The sequence below is a fragment of the Carassius auratus genome, unplaced genomic scaffold (assembly GCF_003368295.1).
Source record: "Carassius auratus strain Wakin unplaced genomic scaffold, ASM336829v1 scaf_tig00020407, whole genome shotgun sequence".
Classification (NCBI taxonomy): Eukaryota; Metazoa; Chordata; class Actinopteri; order Cypriniformes; family Cyprinidae; genus Carassius; species Carassius auratus.
This window is the reverse complement of record NW_020525026.1, coordinates 49,563-73,592: the sequence shown is the minus strand read 5'-3', so window position 1 is coordinate 73,592 and position 24,030 is coordinate 49,563. Positions and strand designations below refer to the sequence as shown.

General features: G+C 36.7%; 1 pseudogene; it reads right to left on the bottom strand.

The window, feature by feature from the left end:
- Positions 1-551: 551 nt before the first annotated feature.
- LOC113076409 (synapse differentiation-inducing gene protein 1-like) lies at positions 552-23,466 on the bottom strand (annotated as a pseudogene).
- Positions 23,467-24,030: the final 564 nt, after the last annotated feature.

Genomic DNA, 24,030 nt, shown 5'->3' with positions numbered 1-24,030 from the left:
TCTTAGGACTTGAGGATAGTATATTGTACATTTCTGACCATCTGTCTTGAATTTTGCCAACTCTGAAGATTTTTTTTTTTTAATCATAAGGGACATTAAGTGGTGTATTTGGGTGGTGAAAGGAAACATATTGATAACATCCATGTGTAAAGTCATTTCATTTATATTCAGTTCAGACATCTGGGAGTAAAGGAGAATCTGTTAAAGTCGAGCAAATCCATACCAATATATAATAAACACTTGTTGTTCTTCATCCATGTTTACTTATCTTGGGTCAAAATGAAGATTTGGACTTTGGACAAAACAAAAGACAGGATTTACACACAAAGCATAGAGCCCTTAACAAGTGGGAATGAAATACAGGTTGTGTATAAGTGCCGTTGAATGTCACAGATGAGTTTCAATTCACAGAGGTGGACCAAGTTGTCTTTGATAGTTATTTCTTGTCCTGTAGTTCTGTGACATGATCAGAAGCATTTAAGTTTGTGCTTGAACTCCACATTCACTTACGACATAGAAAGCAGTTTTATTTGGACAATATTCTGTCCTTTTTAATGGAGCTCATAAAATGCAGTTGGTATATTCAGCAGTGCTGGTTTAATTGCGCCACACACATATACAGGGTTTAACGGAGTTAGTAAGTAATGTGAGAGAAACTGAGAACGGCTTCAATTCTCTTTCAGGTTTTGGAACGAAATACAGTTGGAAAGGGAAAAACAAATCCAAGGGCACTTGTCCCTTTTGATCCTTAAATGTGTCCTTTGGAATAGATTCCCTTGGGTTTGGTTAATTGGATTGCTAGTTTCGGTAGTTTATATTCTTCACCTGAACTGCTCTTAGACTAAGTTAAGTTTTATGCAGTGTGGTGTGACAAGGTGAAGCTTACATTTATATTTTATTCTTTTGGTTCATCCCTTTCTCTGATTTGGGCGGACAGCCTGTCCACGGGGAGGGATAAGATATGAGACATTTAGAAAAACATGTTCAGTGCGGGTTGTTTAGTATCGTGGAGTCCTGTAGCCCTCTCTTGGCTGTGCTAAATGTGGCCTGGTTTGGACAGATATGCGATGAGGGCCACCACCACGCCCACGTAGACCCCCGTCCCAATGGTGATGGAGAGAGCGGCTAGGAACAAGGCTCGTCTAGATGCGATGCTAGCCAATGGGAAGTCTCCCTTGGTCACGGCTTTGCTGGTCTGGAACAAAGAAAGGGAGTGGTGAGAGTGAAGCCAGATCAAAGGATACATTGACCTGTTTTCCATTCAAGGGAAAAATGCATTGATCAATATAGTGCTTCCTTGATGAGGATTGAATGGAATATCAGACATGTTCTTATGCACAGCACCAAGACAAACATGAAAGGCTTTTAAGCATTCAAATGTCTTCAGTTCACTTTTCAAAAATGTAAAGTTATATTAAAGACATGCTTACATGACATGAAAAAAATCTTAAATGTCTTTGTTCATATTTAGTTGCACTTTTGTAGAAGAGAGAGAACTGGCACTTTTAATCTGTCAGCTGGTCTTGTTTTTAATGTCTGTCAATGGTTAAAGTCCGTGATAATATTAGAGGTGTGAACCACTAGTCTCAAGCTTCAGTTATGATTATCATGTCATCTGTTCTGGCTGAGAAGGGTCTGTTTTAATTATACAATATACAATATATGAAAGCGGCCTCTAGTGGTTGAAATCACTGACAGCATGTGCTATTTGTTTAGACATATGATGCTGCACACTGAACAGAGTGAGCAACTTCAAAACCGGATTTAAATGCAGCAAACAGAAAATCCTGCTGTGCCACAAAGCACCATTCACATAGGTTTCCATTAAATTATGTTGTATTCACCCCAAATCATTGGTAATGTACATAATGAATTGTATATTGAGAAACGTTTGTATTTCTGTGGCTCTAAAAAGTCTGTATGCTTCATTTATAGAGCTATAATATAGAGCGCTATTTTGCATTTGCTCCATTTTTTAAACACTGAACTTCAAACTTATCTATGCCTCATTGTTCATTCTTGAAGTAAACTTGTGTCCATTTGGTGATTAAATAAACTGTTTTAGACCACTGCTTGAGTTGAACTTAACGCGTCCAGCATGTGTGTGTGATACCAGTGAGTTCTCCTAGGCTCAGTTATTATTATAGAGCATTGTGTTAGCAGCGCAAAAGGTTGTAGGTTCAATTCCCAGGGAACACAAACTGATGAAAAACAATATATGTAGACTGAATGCACTGTCAGTCGCTTTGGATAAAAGCGTCTGATAAATGTCTATTATTTTTACTAGTATGATTCGGTACTGTTTTTTTATTTTATTTTTTATAAAGCACTATTTTAGTTTTTCTTCAGTATCCATTTTAAAAACTATCAGTTAATTAATCGGTATCGGCCAGTGTGGTCCAACCTAGCTATCGATATCTGCAAAATCCCCTATCGGTCGACCTCTACTGATCATTCTGTGCAGCGACAAATGACATCAGAAAAGCATCAGTATGTTATAATTGGTTATAGTCTATTGCTGAACCAATACCATATTGTCCTTGTCTGCATCGCAATGCATCAAATAAATTATTATTTCGACAACCCTAGTAAATATACCATTTGGTTTGATATAAAATTAAGACAAAGCCATTTTCTCAGTCTGTAGGAAGGTAGGATGCTGAGGAGGAGGAGGAGTTAAACCCTATGCTGCGGGGAAGGTGAGAAAATCCCTTCAGTATGTTCTCGGAGGAATATTCCAGGCCAGAAGAAGGTGAAAAAACATTCACATTTTCACCAGATCTCATTTCCATCCTTCTCACACACACAAGTTGCATTCTGGGGAACCTTCACTGAACAACACCACCGTCATCATAATTACTCTGGGAGAATTCACTTAGCTCCTGACAAAATAATTCACTCTGGCCGTGTCTGCCACGGACTAAACTATAGATAAGAATAAAAAGACTCATTCTGAAGTAGAAAAATAGATGCCTTCTGCTCCAAATGTGAAAATGGAGCTGAAAACATGCATCAGAGGGCCCATGCTTGTCACACCCATGTGATCAGTGCATTCTTGTTTATTCTATGTATATTAGAGAAGTGCATGATAATTTTGCAGTCACACAAGCAGAGCTGTTTGCTTGTATGATGGGTATTCTAATGAGTCACCTGTTCTGTATTATTAAGCAGCTGAATGGGATCACAAATTATTTTCTCTTGTGAGACTGCAAGCTTGTTTGCAGGGCACAGATGAAAAAATGCTGAAGAATTAAACTTGTCTGATTCTTGTTAGTGCAGGTTCTTAGCAGGCTTAATGGTTAGACTGTGGATTTGGTCTGGGGGCTCTGCACTTACCCCCTGAGAAAAGTAGAAAGCAGCAATGCCCAGAGGCCAGAAGCAACAGAGCATAGAGAAGATAGCGAGGCCCAGGTGATCACGAGGAGGGATGACAATGAAGTTGTCCTCACTCTCACTGTCGCTGGAGCAATCTGTCTATAAAGAGAAAGAAGATTCAGTAAGCATACTTTGATTTGTTCACAAGTGTTGTATTTGTAGTCTGGATAATTACAGGATCGTTTTGAGTGCTAGTGTACTTAAAATTATGAAAAATAAAATATAAAATTCATGTAAAAAGTATATAGATTGTTTTACATTGTGAACACATCTGAAACCACGAAGTAGTTTGCCGGCCCAGTTTTCATAAATTTTTTCCTTTTCTATTTTTTTTTTTATTGGAGTCAAATGTCAAAATTATTTTCTGTGATAATCATTGTTAAGATACACGTTGTTCACAGAGTTTGTATTGAATCTCTGTAGCATTTCCACAACATTTTGTGAATTTTTCATTGTTTGTCAGTTCTCTCCTTTGATACTAGTGATTCACTTGAGTAACTAAAAATATCGCAGCCTTGTGAAGAGTGTGCCGAGAGGAAAGCTGTTAGGAAAATATTTCTGTACTGATTCACAGCAATATGCTGCAATGTCTCTGGTGTTTTATCTGTAAAAATAATAGGCCTATTTCTCTATAAACTAACATGAGATGTTAGATTGGATTTCTCCATAAGGAGGGAGTTAAGTGGCTTGTGCACTTGGATATTGTCATGTTTTCTGCTGGTCTAGAACAGGGGTTGTCAAACTGTGGGTCGCGACCCACTTGTGGGTCATAGAATGAAACAAGGTGGGTCGCACAAAGTCACTTGGCTGCAGCTAAATTTGCGTTTCAATGACACACACACACTCACACAGTTCAGTCTAGCAGTGATGCGTGGGTCAATGTATTAATTATCATACGGAGTAGATGCAGAGTCCCACAAGGGTCAATTCTTGCACCGCTCTAGTTTAGCTTGTATTTGCTCCCACAAAGCATAGCCTTGTCGCCAAATGACTACAGCCCCATTGACTCCCTCTACCAATGTACTGATGAAATTAACAGTTCGATGTCCCAGAACTAAATTCACATACTGTCATCTAAAAAACATTGCAAGAATTAGATGTTTTGTTTCCAGTCAAGACTTGGAGAAACTTGTTTATGCCTTTATTACCAGCAGAGTGGACTATTGTAATGGGCTCCTCACCGGCCTTCCCAAAAAGACCATTAGACAGCTGCAGCTCATCCAGAAAGCTGCTGCAAGAATTCTGACTAGAACCAGAAAATCTGAGCATATCACACCAGTACTCAGGTCCTTACACTGGCTTCCAGTTACATTTAGTATTGATTTAAAGTTCTTTTAATCGTTTATAAATCACTCAATGACCCAGGACCGAAATACATTGCAGATATGCTCACTGAATATAAACCTAACTGAGCACTCAGATCACTAGGATCAAGTCAATTAGAAATACCAAGGGTTCACACAAAACAAGGGGAGGCCACTTTTAGTTATTATGCCGCCCGCAGTTTGAATACACTTCCAGAAGAGATTACATTAGCCACTTTAAATCTAGACTCAAAATTAATCTGTTTAGCTGTGCATTTATTGAATGTCTGAACTGATTGGACTGTATTTTATGTATTCACTGTATTTTATGTAAATCATTTTTAAGTTTTTTAATTCCTTGTTTTACTTATGTGATTTTTTTTCATGATTATTTTACTTTCTTTTGTGCTATATGTGTAAATGTGTAAATGTAAAAAAAAAAAAAAAAAAATGTGTAAATGTGCTATATAAATAAACTTGTCTTGCCTGCCTATATAACAAGTTGTCAAACCTACACTTTTTATCATTGCTTATAGCCGAACACTTTGACATTACATAAGAGAATATAAATATTTCATTGGGGCAGTTGTTATTCGGTCTGCTGTGTGCTGTGGAAAAGCATATTAGTTGTTGAAACTGAAACAATGTGTGTGAGCTCACGAATGAAATGCATCCCCTGGTTGTAAAAAAATGGTAAAAAAGTATCCTCTTAGTAAAACCACCATCCCCCCTTACCATCTCCTTTTTTATTAATAATGTGTATCATGTTAAACTTATCATGCAAATTAAATGTTAAAATTATCTACTTAAGATTATTCACGAATAACGGCGACTGGCCAATCAGAACTCGGTTCCGTAACAAGCTGCGCACAAGCAGAAGCAAGTTTTCATCATTTTTCACCCAAAATGATTCAAGCGCAACTTTTGAATTTCTTTAAAAAGAAGACAGCAGAAAATGTATGATTTTTCCTTCATTAAAATTTCAAAACATTCCCCTGACATAATGTTATTGTGCTGTATGTGTAACTGTGAGGGATTGAGAGATGATAGGAGAGATTTGTCTTGAGAGTCCAAAAGAATTCACTGTGCGATGAAGCCTATTAGAATACAAGTAAAACAACCTTATAATTCAAGCAATTAAAGAAAAAATGCCCATGAACAAGTTTTTATGTTTTTATATTCATTGCACAAGCAACATGCTTTTCTGAATATCAGTAGGCCTATACTGTATGCGCGAGCACAAATGTGCTATCAATTTAATACAACAGTGCATTGTAATACAGTGTTTCATTCCTTAAATGAATCAGTTTTTGAACGAATCAAGAGAGCCAGTATTTAATCGGCCCATTCAGATGGACACTTTCCCTGCATCCCAATGTGCATACTATCCAGCCTATCTGCTCTAAATAGTATTGGAAATGACTAATGTCACAGAATTTAGGAATGATAGTATGCACATTTATTGTCATCATTATTTATTTAGGCCATGACTGGCCTAAACCAGCCAAGGTTTCAGCACAAAAGCACATTTTACTAAATATTGTTTAATTATCAATGTTGACCAAAATTCCTCCATTTCAGGCACAACAAGGGAAAAAAAGCTTATAAATAATAGTTTATTTAATAATGCAAATATGTCATTAAATACCAACCTTTTTTAAAAATTAGACAAATTTTGTGATCATTGTAAAATTAGCTACAGAACCCACGTTCTACAATCTTCTGTCACAAGATCCTTCAGAAATCATTCTGGTATGCTGATTTAGTGCTTAACAAACATTTATTATTATTATTATTATTATTATTATTATAAAAGTTGAAAATGCTTGTGCTGCTTAATTTTGCAGAAACTGTGAAACAGTTTTTTTTTCTCAGGATTCTTTGATGAATCGAAGGTTCAGAATTTGAAATAGAAGTCATTAGGTGTGATTTAGGTGTTTAAATTGGGGTATTTCGTTTTAACTAGGCTATCTTACTATTCATGACAAATTATGCCAGGTGAACATGGTGTGAGTTCTGAAGTCAATACACATGATAGCCTTACAGAATTGTATGACCTGGTGAATCAAATGACAGTTGTGTGAATTTATACACTTTGTTTTTAGCTTGTTCATCTGTATAAGCTTAAATTCAAACCGCCGGTGCCTGACATTTTTTCAAGAAAATTTACAGTTTTTTTTTTTCCTTTTAGAACCCTGCATTGATTCAAATGCCTAATGCATTGAACTATCCAAAAAATGGAATAAAAACAGATAAGTCAAAAACAATCTCATCATCTCTGCGTTTGGCTGAAAGGCATGAAATTTGTGCATTATGTTATTACTGATCTAAGCTGAATGTGAGTAATCTGCCAGCAGTGTCAAATAGTTAAGCCCCAGAGCCAGAGTCCCACAGCTTGGCCCCCGATAAGCCCACCTTCTTCCTCTCAGGTGCCTCTCCTAAAAGAGGGTGGGCGGGGGTTGATGGCAGATGTTGTCACTGCCTGCCAGTTTCCTGACAGGTAATGACAGATTAATGGATGGTTTTATCCTTTCAGGGTGGCATGAGGCACAGGAAAGAAAGCATGTAATTTATGTAACCAAAATGCCTCCCCCAGCATGAGCACGATTAACCCTGTCCTTCTCCCCCTTTCTGCGATCCATTGCTCTGCTAATAGAACTTCATCTCATTTTCAAGGTGATCGATGTCAACATTTTCAAACTTATTATGTGTGTGTCATGTGTAAGGGCTCTGGATGAGTGCTCTCCTTTTGAACAGAGGAAATTGAATCGATATACATTTGTAATTAGCTGCTTAATCAAATCTATCCAAATTCCAGTTACACTGTCCAACACGTTTTCATGGCAGCGTAATACGAGTAAAATTGTTTCATGTTAAACTGAAATTATAATCAAATGGCATGATTTCTGATTGGCTGGGTGTTCGTTGAAGTCTAAACGCTAACGGTGAAGGAAAGGATTTTTTTATTTTATATATTTATACACCACCATTAAAAAGGTTGGGCCTCGTAAGATTTTGTAAAAAAAAAAAAAAAATTTTAAGTCTCTTTTGCTCACCAGAGGAACATTAATTTATTAAAACAACAACAACCAGTAAAACAATAATATTTTGAAATATTATTATATTTTTAAATAGCTGTTTCTATTTATATATTTAAAATGTAATTTATTTCTGTGATGACAAAGCTGACTTTTCCTACAGCCCTTACTCCCGTTTTCACTTCAACACAGCATTTGTGAAATATCTTTACTGTAACTTTTTTTGATAAATTTAATGCATCCTTGCTGAAAGGTATTGATTTCTTTCTAAATAAAATCTTACTGCCCCCAAACATTTGATCAAAATATTTTTTTTATTAAATTGCACTAGAAAACCTCTAAATGTGTTATACCAATTACTATTACTTTTACGGTCTCACAGCTTCAGCAACACCTGTTTTTTTTTTTTTCTTTTTTAATTTGGCAATTTATTTTCTTATCTCTTTTTTTTTTTTTTTTTTTTTTTTTTTTGTGGCTGTTATGTTGGAGTGCTAAGCACAATTTTTTTTTTAACAAGTTCAGAAGGTAACGGGTTTATATAATGAGCACATTTGATAAAGAACTGCAGTATTTGCCAAAGTTTGCATGGCTAATAGCATCAGATTTTTTGTTTAATATGCATGAACAAATACGCATGAACAAAACTTTGTATTTGCATTATCCCCGTAGGTGTCATAGCATCGCTAAAAAAACAGCTGCAAACATTTTTAATGGGGCTGCTCATAGATTATAAGCAGTTGGCTCATGGGCAGGGCACAGAGTAGTTAAGTTGTGTCATGCCAGGTGCTGGCAACATTTCAGGAGCAGGTCATGAGGATATAATACGGGGGGTTGATTAACGACTAGCGCACACCAGACAAGTAAAAAAAATTACCTTAATGAGTGGTTAATAAGGCCGGGCTGATTTATAGAACCCACCACACTTACATATGGCATGACCTGTGTTCAAGAACCAGGATGCGATTCTTAATCACTGAGAAAATAATCAGGCAGTCATGTGGGCTTGAAAAATGTAAAAATATAAAGTTTAAGACTGTAGTAGTAATTTATGGGTACTTGGGCTCGATTTGATACAGAAGCCTGGGATAACCTTGTGTAATTGATATTTGCAACCTCTTATCTGAGATGCATTAGTAGAATAATGCATTCTGCAATGTTTATTCTTGCTAACCTATCCATCAACCGTTAAGATAAATTATTTTTTGTGGAATACACAGCAAGCTGATTTATCTTCAGTCTGTGTAAATAGCCTTTGATCACCTGGGAACTCAGCGTAGCAGTAATGAGATTAAGAATGGGTTAGTGTTGACAGAGTTCTGTGCGTCTTAATAATTTAAAGACTAATTAATTGCCTGGTGCCAAAGCTTTTCATTTAGACTACAAAGGAGCATAAGAGAAAAACCATTAGTTTTTCAATGTAATGGTTATGCTTGGCTCTGATGCTGGGGAAACACAAGTACAAACAGATTTTAATAATTTTTCAACAACAACAAAAAATAAAAATAACAAAGATTTTTTTTTTTTGTTTGTTTATGACGCCCAGTTCAGTAATCACAAACTTATATTGGCATTATAATGTTTTCAAAATTATTTTTGCAAATACATTTTCACCTGAAGGCTACTTTATCATATGTATTTTAGGAGCTTTATACAGTATAAAACCACATAAGCAGCTGATGTTTTGAGATGGCCCTGAAATTCATCTCGAGACTAGCATTCGGCATGCTGGAAACTGCAAGTGCATCAAATCTTCTGCAGAATATGATTAGAGGTTGAAGAACATGAAATTTGCCTTTCTTTCTGTCATAAAGTACATATTTGTGTGGCCACATTTCAACTGTGAGAGTTTGTTTGCAGGCGGAAAGAGAGAAATTAAGACAAATTGACAGTAGCTATATAGCTATATACAGAAAACCCAATGCAGCCTTTTCTGCTTTTTCACAGTCAATCGTCATAGCAAAATATTTTTATGGCAAGTAAATTAAATAGCAATAGTCTTCTTTTTCCTATCATTTAACTAAGTTTGACCAATTGGACATGCACATTCTCTGAAAACTTTGCCCAAATATAATGACTAACAACTGAAAGAGTTATTTATTTGACACAACAGTAACACAGATGGTGTGCGATGGCAGATGCTATCAAATGGATGGTAAAAGAAACTAATGATATTATTGACTGGAAAGTTAAGTGCTGCAGATTGCCTATCATCAAAAGCACTCCAGCTGTTAGATCATGAGACAACTGGCTTAAGGGCATCTACAGCTGATCATACTGAAAACATACACTTATTTGACCATATGCATAATTACTTCCTTGTTTTAGATAAGCCAGCTCAGTAATTTCCAGTCAACTGTCAAAATCCAGTGTGCTATAAAAGAAGCACCCTTTGCTCATGTTCTCTACATAATACATTCACAATTTGAAGAAATGTTTTGTTTGTCTATTAGGACCAAACGTTCACATATACAGTTTCAGGAATGACAAACGAGTTAAGCGAGTTAATCCGCTAAATTATGCCATGAGTCATTGCTATGATTGACAGTGATGACTGTAGCAACAGACGGAGCAAAACATCTGACGAACCAATGTCAAAAACAGAGTTGTGCATTAAATTATTCAGACTAAATTCAGAGTAACAAAACTACACCAGCAACAAGTCTGTTGACTGAATATATTTACCAGCTTCTACACTTAAAAATTTAGTTTTTAAATTAAATAAAATATTATTTCAAAATTTAATGCATTATTATTTAATTGTTATACCATTAATAATAAATTTCTTTATTTTAAATTTAATTAGAGATCGAAATAATTTACCCTTTTAGGGTGTTGTTGTCTGGGCTTATTTATTTATTTTTTTAAATGACAGGAGACTTTGGCAACTTGAAATGAGGGATCCCCTGCTGTCATCTACTGGTTACAGAGGTCATTTCTAGGGGTGTCCCCTACTAAGGATTTTCATAGTCGAATCTGAATTTTCGAATCATACTGATATTCGACCGAGTCAAATCATATGTTTTGGGGCAGGGCAAAATACAAGTCAGACATTCAACAGTCATAATTACATTAACACACAGGGAAATGTGCAACGGACACCTCGCAGATAGAAACTGAATGAACTTATATTGTAGATGCATTTTTCATACAACAACGTGCAGAAACACGTAAACTAAATTCTAAAATTTCACGTTTTATTATAAATATGTTCTCATTATAATTATGTCTGACTAGAGCTGTCACTTTTAGTTCGAAAATCGATTGCACAATCGATCGGATCAACCAAAAATAGGTAATCGATTTTAACCAAATATGTACACTATTAATTTTAAAATAATTAAACAATTAAAAAATATAGATGTAACAAAACTCACAAACAAGCAGAAAAAGAAAATAAAGAATTCTGAAAGTGCAGTATGCATTGCGAGGGCTAGACAGAAAATAGCAGCAATTTTACGCGCCTATAAGACCCAGTGACGTCGAAAGCTTCCTCTTATGCTGCGTTCACACCAAATGTGAATAGAGCGTCTGGCGCGAATTATTTCAATGATAAGTCAATGTAAAGGCGCGTTTACGGCCTACGTGTCGGTTACGTTCAAAAAAAAAAAAACACACATGGCCTGTTCTCAAGTCCATTTAAATTAAAAAAAAATTTAACAGTTGTTTGAAATGGATTGAATCATTACTTGAAATAATCATAAATGCAGCCGGGTTGAAGCCTGCAGTGATGTTTTTCTTTTGTTATGGAAGCCGTCCCTTCTGCATATATATTTTTTCGAGAATGTTGCACTCCTGTTGCTTTTTGTTATTCTGCCAGAAACTTCATGCCAATAAATAAGAAATATTTGCTGACTTTTTTTAAATATTTTTTTTTTATATTTGCTGCGTTTCCAGTGCTCTCTTTACGTTCGTCCGTTATTTGACGTTGAAAAAGGAAACGTCTTTTTTTAGAAATTTTTTCACAAAAGTGACAGCCCTATGTTTGACAGTTCCGGTGGTAGTTATTAACATTCTGCATTATCCTGCTCCTCTGTGCATTTAAGATATAATCACCGTAGTAGGCCTACTACAATGAAGTAGTGTTGCATGGTGCACTGATACTTCAAAAGTATCGCGATTCTCGGAAATTAAAAACGATTCCTAAATTTATTAGTATTGATACTTCAAAGAATGACTACGTTCCAGATTTGTAAGAGACGTATTTCATGTCAGTGTCTGCAACGCACGCTTCCAGTGCCTCCCTATGGACATCTGTGTTTTTTCTCCTTAAAAATAAGAGGAAAGTTCTAATCACACCGGTGTGATCATACACTTCAGGGACCAGCCAAGACTGATCACACCGGTGTGACCATACGCTTCAGGGACCAGCCAAGACTGATCACACCGGTGTGACCATACGCTTCTTTTTTTAAGGATAGTGTAGTGGGTGGAGTTAATGCGCAAACGGCAATCTCATTGGCTGGCTCTCACCTATTATCATCCCTGTTTTGATTTCAGCAAATCAGTTTGAGTCAGTTCAAGTCACAAAACCTGATTAATATTCATCAATCCAGCAGCTCATTATTCCTTAGTAATCCTTAAAGGGTGTGTTTTATAGTTCTTATTATTAGAATTTGTATCACTATCTTACTTTTGTTAGTTTTTTCCCAATTTTCTTTACAGAAACACTGAATGACCAAAAAAGCACCATCACCAGTCTAGTTAAAATGTTCAGTTAAAATTACTAATATGCATTCAAACGTGGTTATCAAGTTGACTTCTAATTGCTAAAGTTCTATTATTAAATAATACTTGATTATTATGAAGCTTGACTGACTGATGTTAATAGTTTACTTTCAGATATTAAAAAAATAATTTTACACATTTTTATTATATATATCAGTCTGGCGTGTAAACTAAAATATTTACTAGCTAATGGCGATTAAATTGCCAGGTGTCCATAGAGGGTTGACTGCGTTCCCAAACAGCAGGCATCCGCCTCTAAAAGCAATGACCACATTTATTGTGTTATGTCTGCTCTCTCTGGAGAGCAAGTAATTTATTACATATGAAAATTATTATACGTATTCAGTGGCTTGTCCTAGTTTTCTTAGAGATACAGTATTGTTCAAAATAATAGCAGTACAATGTGACTAACCAGAATAATCAAGGTTTTTAGTATATTTTTTATTGCTACTTGGCAAACAAGTTACCAGTAGGTTCAGTAGATTGTCAGAAAACAAACAAGACCCAGCATTCATGATATGCACGCTCTTAAGGCTGTGCAATTGGGCAATTAGTTGAAAGGGGTGTGTTCAAAAAAATAGCAGTGTCTACCTTTGACTGTACAAACTCAAAACTATTTTGTACAAACATTTTTTTTTTCTGGGATTTAGCAATCCTGTGAATCACTAAACTAATATTTAGTTGTATGACCACAGTTTTTTAAAACTGCTTGACATCTGTGTGGCATGGAGTCAACCAACTTGTGGCACCTCTCAGCTGTTATTCCACTCCATGATTCTTTAACAACATTCCACAATTCATTCACATTTCTTGGTTTTGCTTCAGAAACAGCATTTTTGATATCACCCCACAAGTTCTCAATTGGATTAAGGTCTGGAGATTGGGCTGGCCACTCCATAACATTAATTTTGTTGGTTTGGAACCAAGACTTTGCCCGTTTACTAGTGTGTTTTGGGTCATTGTCTTGTTGAAACAACCATTTCAAGGGCATGTCCTCTTCAGCATAGGGCAACATGACCTCTTCAAGTATTTTAACATATGCAAACTGATCCATGATCCCTGGTATGCGATAAATAGGCCCAACACCATAGTAGGAGAAACATGCCCATATCATGATGCTTGCACCTCCATGCTTCACTGTCTTCACTGTGTACTGTGGCTTGAATTCAGAGTTTGGGGGTCGTCTCACAAACTGCCTGTGGCCCTTGGACCCAAAAGAACAATTTTACTCTCATCAGTCCACAAAATGTTCCTCCATTTCTCTTTAGGCCAGTTGATGTGTTCTTTGGCAAATTGTAACCTCTTCTGCACATGCCTTTTTTTAACAGAGGGACTTTGCGGGGGATTCTTGAAAATAGATTAGCTTCACACAGACGTCTTCTAACTGTCACAGTACTTACAGGTAACTCCAGACTGTCTTTGATCATCCTGGAGGTGATCATTGGCTGAGCCTTTGCCATTCTGGTTATTCTTCTATCCATTTTGATGGTTGTCTTCCGTTTTTTTCCACGTCTCTCTGGTTTTGCTCTCCAATTTAAGGCATTGGAGATCATTTTAGCTGAACAGCCTATCATTTTTTGCACCTCTTTATAGGTTTTCCCCTCTCTAATCAACTTTTTAATCAAAGTACGCTGTTCTTCTGAACAATGTCTTGAACGACCCATTTTCCTCAGCTTTCAAATGCATGTTCAACAAGTGTTGGCTTCATCCTTAAATAGGGGCCACCTGATTCACACCTGTTTCTTCACAAAATTGATGACCTCAGTGATTGAATGCCACACTGCTATTTTTTTGAACACACCCCTTTCAACTAATTCAACTAATTGCCCAATTGCACAGCCTTAAGAGCGTGCATATCATGAATGCTGGGTCTCATTTGTTTTCTGAGAATCTACTGAACCTACTGGTAACTTGTTTGCCACGTAGCAATAAAAAAATATACGAAAAACCTTGATTATTCTGGTTAGTCACATTGTACTGCTATTATTTTGAACAATACTGTATGTAGTGCCAGTTTATCAGGAAGTGATGTTTTTGTTCTCTTTGACTTGTTCGATGGGTTCTTTATTCGCAAATGTTTTTAATGCGATATTCCAGTTTAGCACATAAGTTAAATACTGTGTGGTGTGACTCACCACGCAACACGCTGATCATGACCCATGCAGACACTCCACTCATGTAACGCTCATGTTCACCAGAAATGTAACGTCTATGTACTGGGTAACGCTTATAAAGTGTGAGGTGAGGTGAACTAAATTGGCTTTAAAAGCATTAAACTGGGGTTTCAGAAGATAAAATCCTGATTTCATAACATCCTGTTACTAAACTAAAACATTAGGCCCATTATTGGCTCTTTTCCACCAGAGGAGATCATCCAAACAAGATCTGTTGTCAATCCACCCCTCAAATGAGAAGCTCTGACAGGTGTGTGTGCACTTTCCAAGGGTGAGGACAACTAAGGCACAGTTCACACTTTCCTGTTACACGCAAGGTATATTTCACAACACTCAGTATAAAGAACAAGAATGGAACAACAGAGGTGTCTCTAGAGGCAAACTCCCAAGTTCACTTTATCATTGCCACAGAGGAAGAACAGAGGGATCTTAAAGCTATAGAATACAAATGAAGAAACACAAGCCTCAGTGTCGCAGGCATGTTACTACTGCACTATAGAATTGTCTCTCAAAGAATGCTTATGAGTATCCTATTATGAGATGTAAAGACACTGTGTGAACCTGATTTATTAATCATTAGCCATTCAGATGAATCGTTCTGATCTCACATTAGCTCACTGTACTGACTTTGTATTTGACATAACCCCAGATGGAATCTGGAGACTTGTTTTTTTTTTTCACCTTCACATCTGTGCTGATTTTTGGGAAAATCTGTATAATTTTGCAGAAAAATTTGTGATAATAATTATTTGTGTTGGTCTATGCTGGATATTTAAATGCACATGCTCATTTATTCTATTTTACATTTATACAAACAATTTGGGACACAGTACAAATTGTGAGTAAAAAAGGAATGGAATAATTTACAAATCTCATGAACTTATATTTTATTCACAACAGAATATAGATAACAAATCAAATGTTGAAAGTGAGACATTTTGAAATGTCATACCAAATTTTGGCTCATTTTGGATTTCGTGAGATCTACACATTCCAAAAACGTTGGGACAGGTAGCAATAAGAGGCCGGAAAAGACTCTCAGAGTGGCAGTGTCTCTCAGAAGTCAAGGTGGGCAGAGGATCACCAATTCCCCCAATGCTGTGGGGAAAAATAGTGGAGCAATTTCCGAAAGGAGTTTCTCAGAGAAAAATTGCCATTCACTGTTGCCGGCTAAAACTCTATAGGTAAAAAAAGAAGCCATATCTAAACATGATCCAGAAACGCAGGTGTTTTCTCTGGGCCAAGGCTCATTTAAAATGGACTGTGGAAAAGGGAAAAACTGCTCTGTGGTCAGACTAATTAAAATTTTAAGTTCTTTTTGGAAAACTGGGACGCCATGTCATCCGGACTAAAGAGAACAAGGACAACCCAAGTTGTTATCAGCGCTCAGTTCAGAAGCCTGCGTCTCTGATGGTATGGGGTTGCATGAGTGGTGTGGCATGGGCAGCTTACACATCTGGAAAGGCACCATCAATCCTGAAAGGTATATCCAAGTTCTAGAACAACATATGCTCCCATCCAGACGTCATCTATTTCAGGGAAGACCTTGCATTTTGACAATGCCAGACCACATACTGCATCAATTACAACATCATGGCTGCGTAGAAGAAGGATCTGGGTACTGAAATGGCCAACCTGCAGTCTAGATCTTTCACCCATAGAAAACATTTGGCGTATCATAAAGAGGAAGATGAGACAAAGAAGACCTAAGACAGCTGAGCAACTAGAAGACTGTATTAGACAAGGATGGGACAACATCCTATTCCTGAACTTGAGCAACTTGTCTCCTCAGTCCCCAGACATTTGCACTGTTAGAAAAAGAAGAGGAGATGCCACACAGTGGTAAACATGTCCTTGTCTCAACTTTTTTGAGATGTGTTGATGCCATGTAATTTAAAATCAACTTATTTTCCACTTGATATAATACATTTTCTCAGTTTAAACATTTGATATGTCATCTATGTTGTATTCTGAATACAATTTGAAAATTTGAAACTCCCATCCTATGCCACATGCTGTGATCAATGGAAAGCTGTGATGAGAAATGCCACTCATCATGTTTTCATTTTATGGATTATAAATGTAAAAAAAAAAAAAAAAAAAAAAAAAAATATATATATATATATATATATATATATATATATATATATATATATATATATATATATATATATATATATATATATACTATTATTATTATTATTACTTTTATTGTTCAATTTGGTTCGGTTCACATTATATGCTTACATTTTAAAAATTACAAATTCTATATTTTGTAATGTGTAGTGTAAACCACAGCACTTATCATGAAGATATCCCACACCGTATGGCCAGAGGTCCCGATCCCCACATGCAGAGAATGTCTTTAATTTCATCAGACAACCACAGCGAGCACTGGAGCTGCTCAGCATGGAACTACATCCATTGTGAGACTCCAAAAGGCCCAGAATCCTGTACATGACCTGAATACATATTACTGTCACTGAGCTTTAAGGGTGACGGTCCCTCATCCAGCACCATTACATCCCATCAGCAGCACTGAACATTGGCCAACCCTTCTCATTAGCTCCTGCCTATCTGCTGAGAAATTAAAGTGGTAGTTGTCACACATCATCCAATAGAGCCAGCAGATGTTCCAAGAGCATAAAGTGATGTTTAACAGCAATTTCAAACCCCAAATAGAAAATTAAACCTTTGAAGAACAGGCTTTTGAAATGTGAAGCCTTTCTTATATTATAAAGTAGGCTATAACTAGAAGCTGGTGTTCCCTGGGAGAATTGAGCTGCAATGCTTTAAGGCCACGTGTCAAGGACCTGATGAATTAATCCAGCCGTACAGAACAACATAAGTTCAGCTCCATATCTTCAAAGAAACCTTACCTCATATTCCACGTATTCCTCTTCCTCCACCTCGTAAGACACTGTCTGGATTTTCACCTCGTTTTCATCCAGCAGTTTAGCCTGTGGGTCCTCCGTACTGGGGGTCTCTACCGCTATGTCCTTTTTCTCCATGAAGGTGGTCTCACAGCACTCGTTTTGTAATCCTTGCCCTTGCCACTCACATCGTCCTTGTATAGGATGAAGTTAGGCTTGTAAAAGGCCTCCACCGCCAAGTGAAGAGAGGTGGCATCCAGTAGCTGGCCTCTAGCCTTGTCGTTTTCTCCCGTAACTGCAACCCCACCTCCACCGCCACCACCACCACTCCTCCACTTCCACCATTCACAAAGTAGTTTATAATGTTCTCCTGATACTGGTTGCTGTGGAAGTCTCCCCCATAGCCATAGTCAACCATCACCATATGCTTGCTGTTCTTATCCAGAAGAGGGTTCTGAAGCTCACTTAGGCTCTCCATTGTAGAACAGCAGAGCACCGGGACTTTGTGTTTAACAGCCGGATGGAGAATGAAGGGAAGGAGCTGAACTGATGTGACAGGTGCTAATGTGTTCAATAGGACGTGAGCTGTAGGAGGAGTGAGAGGAGAGAGAAGTGAGGAAAAGAAATGAAGAAATGCACTATTGAGCATATGCAGAGGAAAGTTTAATAAGACCGAACTGCCAGAATAGAGAGGTGCAGGGCAGCAGGAAGGCAGCCAAGCAGTTAACACAATGATGTAAATGCACAAAAGAGTGGCTTAAGCTACAGTTGATCTGTGAAGACTCTTATTAGGGACTGTGACATAAATAATGCAGATTGTGGGGCTCTGCATAAGAGTAGTGAGTGACTGTACATGTCAAGAGAGAGTTTTTTCTCTCTCTGGTTTTCTGCTGTTTCATGCACATTCAAAAACCATTATGTCCCATTCCTCTCAAACTGTGGTTATCAGGCAGATTTCAATTAACTTCATTCTGCTGCCCCATGACACTCACTGATAACCCTGCTGCATGGACATGACATGACTGAGAGTTCATATGCCATGAAGGTAAAGTAAACATATTTGTTACAAAAGCAAACCCAAATGTGGCCAGTGGCAATTGGCTATCCAGAATTTATATGTCAGTTTTATTTTATGATATTTTGTGTCTGACATTATTTATTTTACAATAATAGACTAGCATGAAAAAGTAATAATGGTACGTCAATCTTGTGAATGACTGGACATAAAACACTGAGGCAACAGTGAAATCAGAAATCTTTGTGTAGATTTCTCTATTTAAAAGTAATAAACAGATTATTTCACAGACATGTCTCAGAAAACTAGCATTGTCAATTTTCATAATCCTTTATATTTAACTGTCAATAAAATGTTATGTGTAGTATAGTTAATAATATATATATATATATATATATATATATATATATATATATATATATATATATATATAACATACTGTAATTATGTATGGCAGTTATTAGAAATTTAACAAAGTCCACTATGAAAGAATTCAATACCAGACACTTATTTAGCACTGAGATTTTAGGAGAAATATGTAGGTAGTTGGTGTGCATCAATCATTTACATTTAAGCATTGAATATATAAAACAATTTACCATGCATTCCCATAGTGCCATTCTGTCTGAGCTACAGCAATGTACTTTTTTTTTTTCTTTTACTTTAGTGCAGGTTTTGTCATGACATGCAGAGTGTCAGCTGTGGTGCCTTCCTATGACTGTATTCATGTTGAGACAGTGTTTCTACCATCTGCTCACATGATTACAAAACGCAATTGAGCTGAAATGGACTGATGAATCAATACATTTTTAGCAATTACAATTAATTAATCATCAACTAATCATATATATATATATATATATATATATATATATATATATATATATATATATATATTTTTTTTTTTTTTTCTTTTTTTTTTTTTACAGAAATCTTTCTGCATGCAGAAATCTAGAAAGAGTCTGTGTATCTTTCAAAGAGTTTGTCACTAAACATTTGATTAGTTTTTCCACATCGCATTAGTCTGGCTTTGCAAACATGACTTCCTGGTGGTCTGATTAAAAAAAAAAAACTTGTGTGCCCTTAGCGGTGTAAAGTCAGCCAATCACATAAGTTCTTGCCAGATTGAGAAACTGCTTTCCAGTTTTGTGTGCAGTGTATATCAGACGGTCAGTGGGTGGGCTGTAGATGTGCTGTCTTAACCCATAGACTAATATGTATCAGTATCTTTAATGTGTGACTGATGTGAAGTTAAATAGTCTTGCAGGTTTATGATGCTCTTGAACTGAACACCATCAGTTGTACTCGGATGTAAATCCTGTCATAACTCTCTTGTGATGGAGAAAACGGCACATGGCTGCAGTGGTTGGCGTGCCCTCTCTTACCATCTCCCCATTAATCTGTGATTAAAATAGCAACACAATGAGCTAGAAAGCAGATTATTTCAGAGATTTTGATTTGATTGTGCCAATACCTCTGCGGATTGTCAAATGTTTGATCATGCGTCAAGGAATGCTGACTTCATGCTTCACCCAGATTGTTTGAGATCCCCCAATTCTCAATACTCATTTCAACAAAGTCAGCATCTACTGAGCACAGTCTCCCAGTGCAATAATACTACACCATCAGAGCTAACTAATGAAAAGAGGACGCTAGAAATAGACTCTAAATCTAGTCTCTAGAGATCAAATTATGAATTAGGGAATAGATTGATGATTAGTTATTCTAGGAGCTTTCCCTATTTGAATGTCAATCTCTCTCTCTCTCTCTGTCTCTCTCTCTCTCTCTCTCTCTCTCTCTCTCTCTCTCTCGCTTCATTGATTCCTGGACAGTTTCGACCTGCATCTTCAACAAAGTGGCTGCTGCAAATCCATTACTCACATTCACTTGCTTCCTCTCCCATGCTAGCTATCATTTCTTGTCCTGCCTAAATAAAACAAGGTCTATTTGTGGTTAAAGATACTGGTGGAAGAGAATGAACAGTGTGTGCATGGACTCTGTGGCTTGTTATGTAAGTCTGAAGCAATTAAGTTGTATAACGTTGAAAAGAAATGAGATAGATAAAATGACAGCTACAGCTTTTATTTATCCTCAATTGTATATTTGTAAATGTTATTTAATTTTTAAATGATCCAATATTATTGTAAAATGTAAATGATTTAAAATGATCAATTGACAATAAATTAAATTTAATACACTTTTCAGATAACCGGGTTTTATTGAAAGGTACTGTAGAGGGCATCTAGCATTTTAATTTTATGCATATTTACATAATTTCACATGACATTGTTGCTGTATAGATAATGTTATAGTTATGTCTAGTTTCAATTGAGCAAGCTAAAGTATATAGGAAGCTATAGCTTGTCACAATTGCTCTGTTGAAACATTTGAAAAGTAGAATTGGTCGTGATTCATTTCATCATTCAGACTAAAGCAATTCAGCTTAGGATAAAAAGTGTCTTCTAAATGACAAATAACTGTCTTGTACAGAATTGAGTCAGAGAGTCCTTTTAAAGCATTTTAAAGGCCCATTAAGATTCACAATAAACATTTCTCTTCTACTTTCTTTGTTAGCTTCATGAATATGTTTTGTATGGAGCCTTATCGCAGGAAGTTGAAAAGATTAAATATTAAATTCCTTTCCGGAAACATTCAAATAGCAAACATCTTTTTAAAATGGTGATCATGGCAACCACTATTTAGCTATTTATCATGACTGTGGTGTGTGTGTGTGTGTGCAGTTATACATTTGCATCTCCTAGAAACACTTGTTAAGTGTGCAAATATCCTTTGTCAAGGTCAGATGAGAAGAGTCTGAATAGCATCCAATAGTACAGGCAGAAATAAACACTTTGATATATATAGAAAAAGGCTGTTTACATTCCAAGAACAAGTAAAACTGAGATGACCGTGGTTAAATAACCCTATTAGAATCCAGTCAGCCCACACAGATTCACAGCAGTAAGTCAACATGTGATATCAGACCATTATGCAGAAACACAGACCTTTTATCTCAGCTGTTCTATTTTTATCTCTAATAGGTTAAATGTGATTATAAAAGTCACTAATGAGGAGGGTCACAACACAGAAGGTTTCCTCAGTAATTATGAATACGCAAATGTTTTCATTTTTTTCTTGCATGACAAATAAAACTACCAAATACTGGTACCAAATACTGCAATCAATCAGACTGACAGTGAATTAGAACAAACAAACAACCACTTCTTAGTTGTTGTCATGATATACTTGAATCAATCTTTCCATTGCAGAAATTGCAGTTTCAAATTTCAATCCTTAATAGTTTTTAATAGCATTTCTACTCTTAACTTAAGGCATTTAAAACAGTGAGAGGTGCAACATGCTTCATTCCTCATTGATTGTAGCACCTTCCTTCCTCCTTGTGCTGAGGTGCAATCAAATCACCTCAGCACTCAGGTGTCTTAGTCAATTAAGCCTTATGAGTCTTGGCCCTTCTGAATTCTAATAGGATAGAGGCTGAACACACTTTAGCAGTGTTAATGTGTTGGGTAAAATGGATAATGGAGACTTTTGCTACTCATGTATGCACTTTAATCTCCCTCTGCACAATCCTGGTACAAGAGAGGGCTATAGAAGAACGAAGGAATGTGGATTTGTAATACTAAGAGGCTACTTGTACTCTAGTATTTATTTAATATGCATATGTATAATTATCTGTTGATGTTGTTTTCACTCATGGTCGTACATCCTGGCTCGTGACTCATGCACCCAGTGGATGAAGGGGAACATCAGAGCAGGAAGAAGAGAGAACAATTGCTTTTTAAGAGTACCTTTCCCCTTTGACAAAAATGAATAATTACAGGGCACCTCCAGCAGTATACCATTACCATTTAACTACCAGAGAATGAGAGCTGAATAATCCATAATCCTAAAATTCCGAAAGATGAAAATCAATGCATGAATGTATATGCACATTGGTTTGTATGTAGCCTATGTGAATATGTGTATATGCTTTGCTTGCATAATACATCTGGATGTTCCTTGTGAACTGTACAGAGTAGTGTACTACACAGCTGTACATTGGAACTGGCAGAAGTATCGTACATAAACAAATTTGCATATCAGTTATGTGTGTCGTGCAGTGGAAAGTAAACAGAGGAACAAAAAGGTTAATTCTGGCATCTGAGCACTGGGTTTCAAGTCCTTTCGTCAACACAAAATATAACAGTGTGTACAGTAACGATAATCAGCCAACATAAACTTTTCACTCAAGAGCACATGCATAATCATATAAAAATGTACTTCATAGGCATTCAAACTTAATACGCTCTGGCCGAGAGCTCTGCTTATATTTTAAACATTTGTAGGCTACAGTATTACTCATAGCACTAATTCAGCAAGGTATTTACGATACACTGACAATATCTGTTTATTCCAGGAGACAGTTTCAATGTGAGCTACCATATTTATGACACATTTCAGCCTCGTATTTGGAAATGTCCATGTCTTACCTTGCGACTGAGCAATCCAGGTGCCGGCTCATTCGATTTGATTCAATGGCAATTTGACAGTCGACTGGCTTTCCAAAGAAATGTCAAACGGCTTGAATCCGACTCTCGCATCGCAGAAGCCCGTGAAGCACCGGTAAACTCGGTAAACAGCAACACCTCTGATTTCTAAGGATGGACACGAGCACTGAAACAAAGAACAACCTGCTAAACGTTAGTGGTCGAAGCAGTTGTCGAACAACAGATAGCCACCTTTACTAAATAGGGGCAGTACCTGATAAAAAGCAGGTAAAATTACTGACAGTAACACAGTGAAGCTTTAAAAGCCTGGTTCTGTACACCGCACCTCATAGCAGTATAAATCCGCGCGCATCTTTCAGTTGAGCTGCTCAGAACTGCGCGAACTTTCTTGCCAGAAGCTTTAAAAACACAACAATCTTTCTCGGTCTCCGTGGTTTTATACTATGAAGTCATCAAATAACCAGTGGTGGACAGTAACGGAGTAGCTTTACTTCGTTACTGTACTTAAGTACATTTTTCAAGTATCTGTACTTTACTGGAGTAGTTTTATTTTGAGCAACTTTTACTTTTACTTCACTACATTCCAAAGCATAAAATCGTACTTTTTACTTCACTACATTTCATAAAACATATCGTTACTCCCTATAATATATCACGTGCTCCGACACGCAGATACGGTGTCTGATTCATCATGAACGAACTGAATCTTTTCAAAATAAACTTTTAAATCGGATCGCGAATCACACCAAACGATTCGTTTACGAATTAGAATGATCCGATTGCAGCTGTTCTGGAGTCGACCACTCACTGATTCAAATGAACCTTAGTGCTAGTCACCAGAAGTAAGAACCGGGAGATCTTGTGAGCGCGCGTGCGTCTGACGTTGCTAAAAGTAAGTTATTAATGTCGAAATTTTGGATTAATTATTGTAACTGAAAATCATATTTAGGTCAAAACTGTCAGTTGTTTGGAAACTAAATCCGTTGTAAAGAGTGATCTATTTAAGCCCACTGAAATG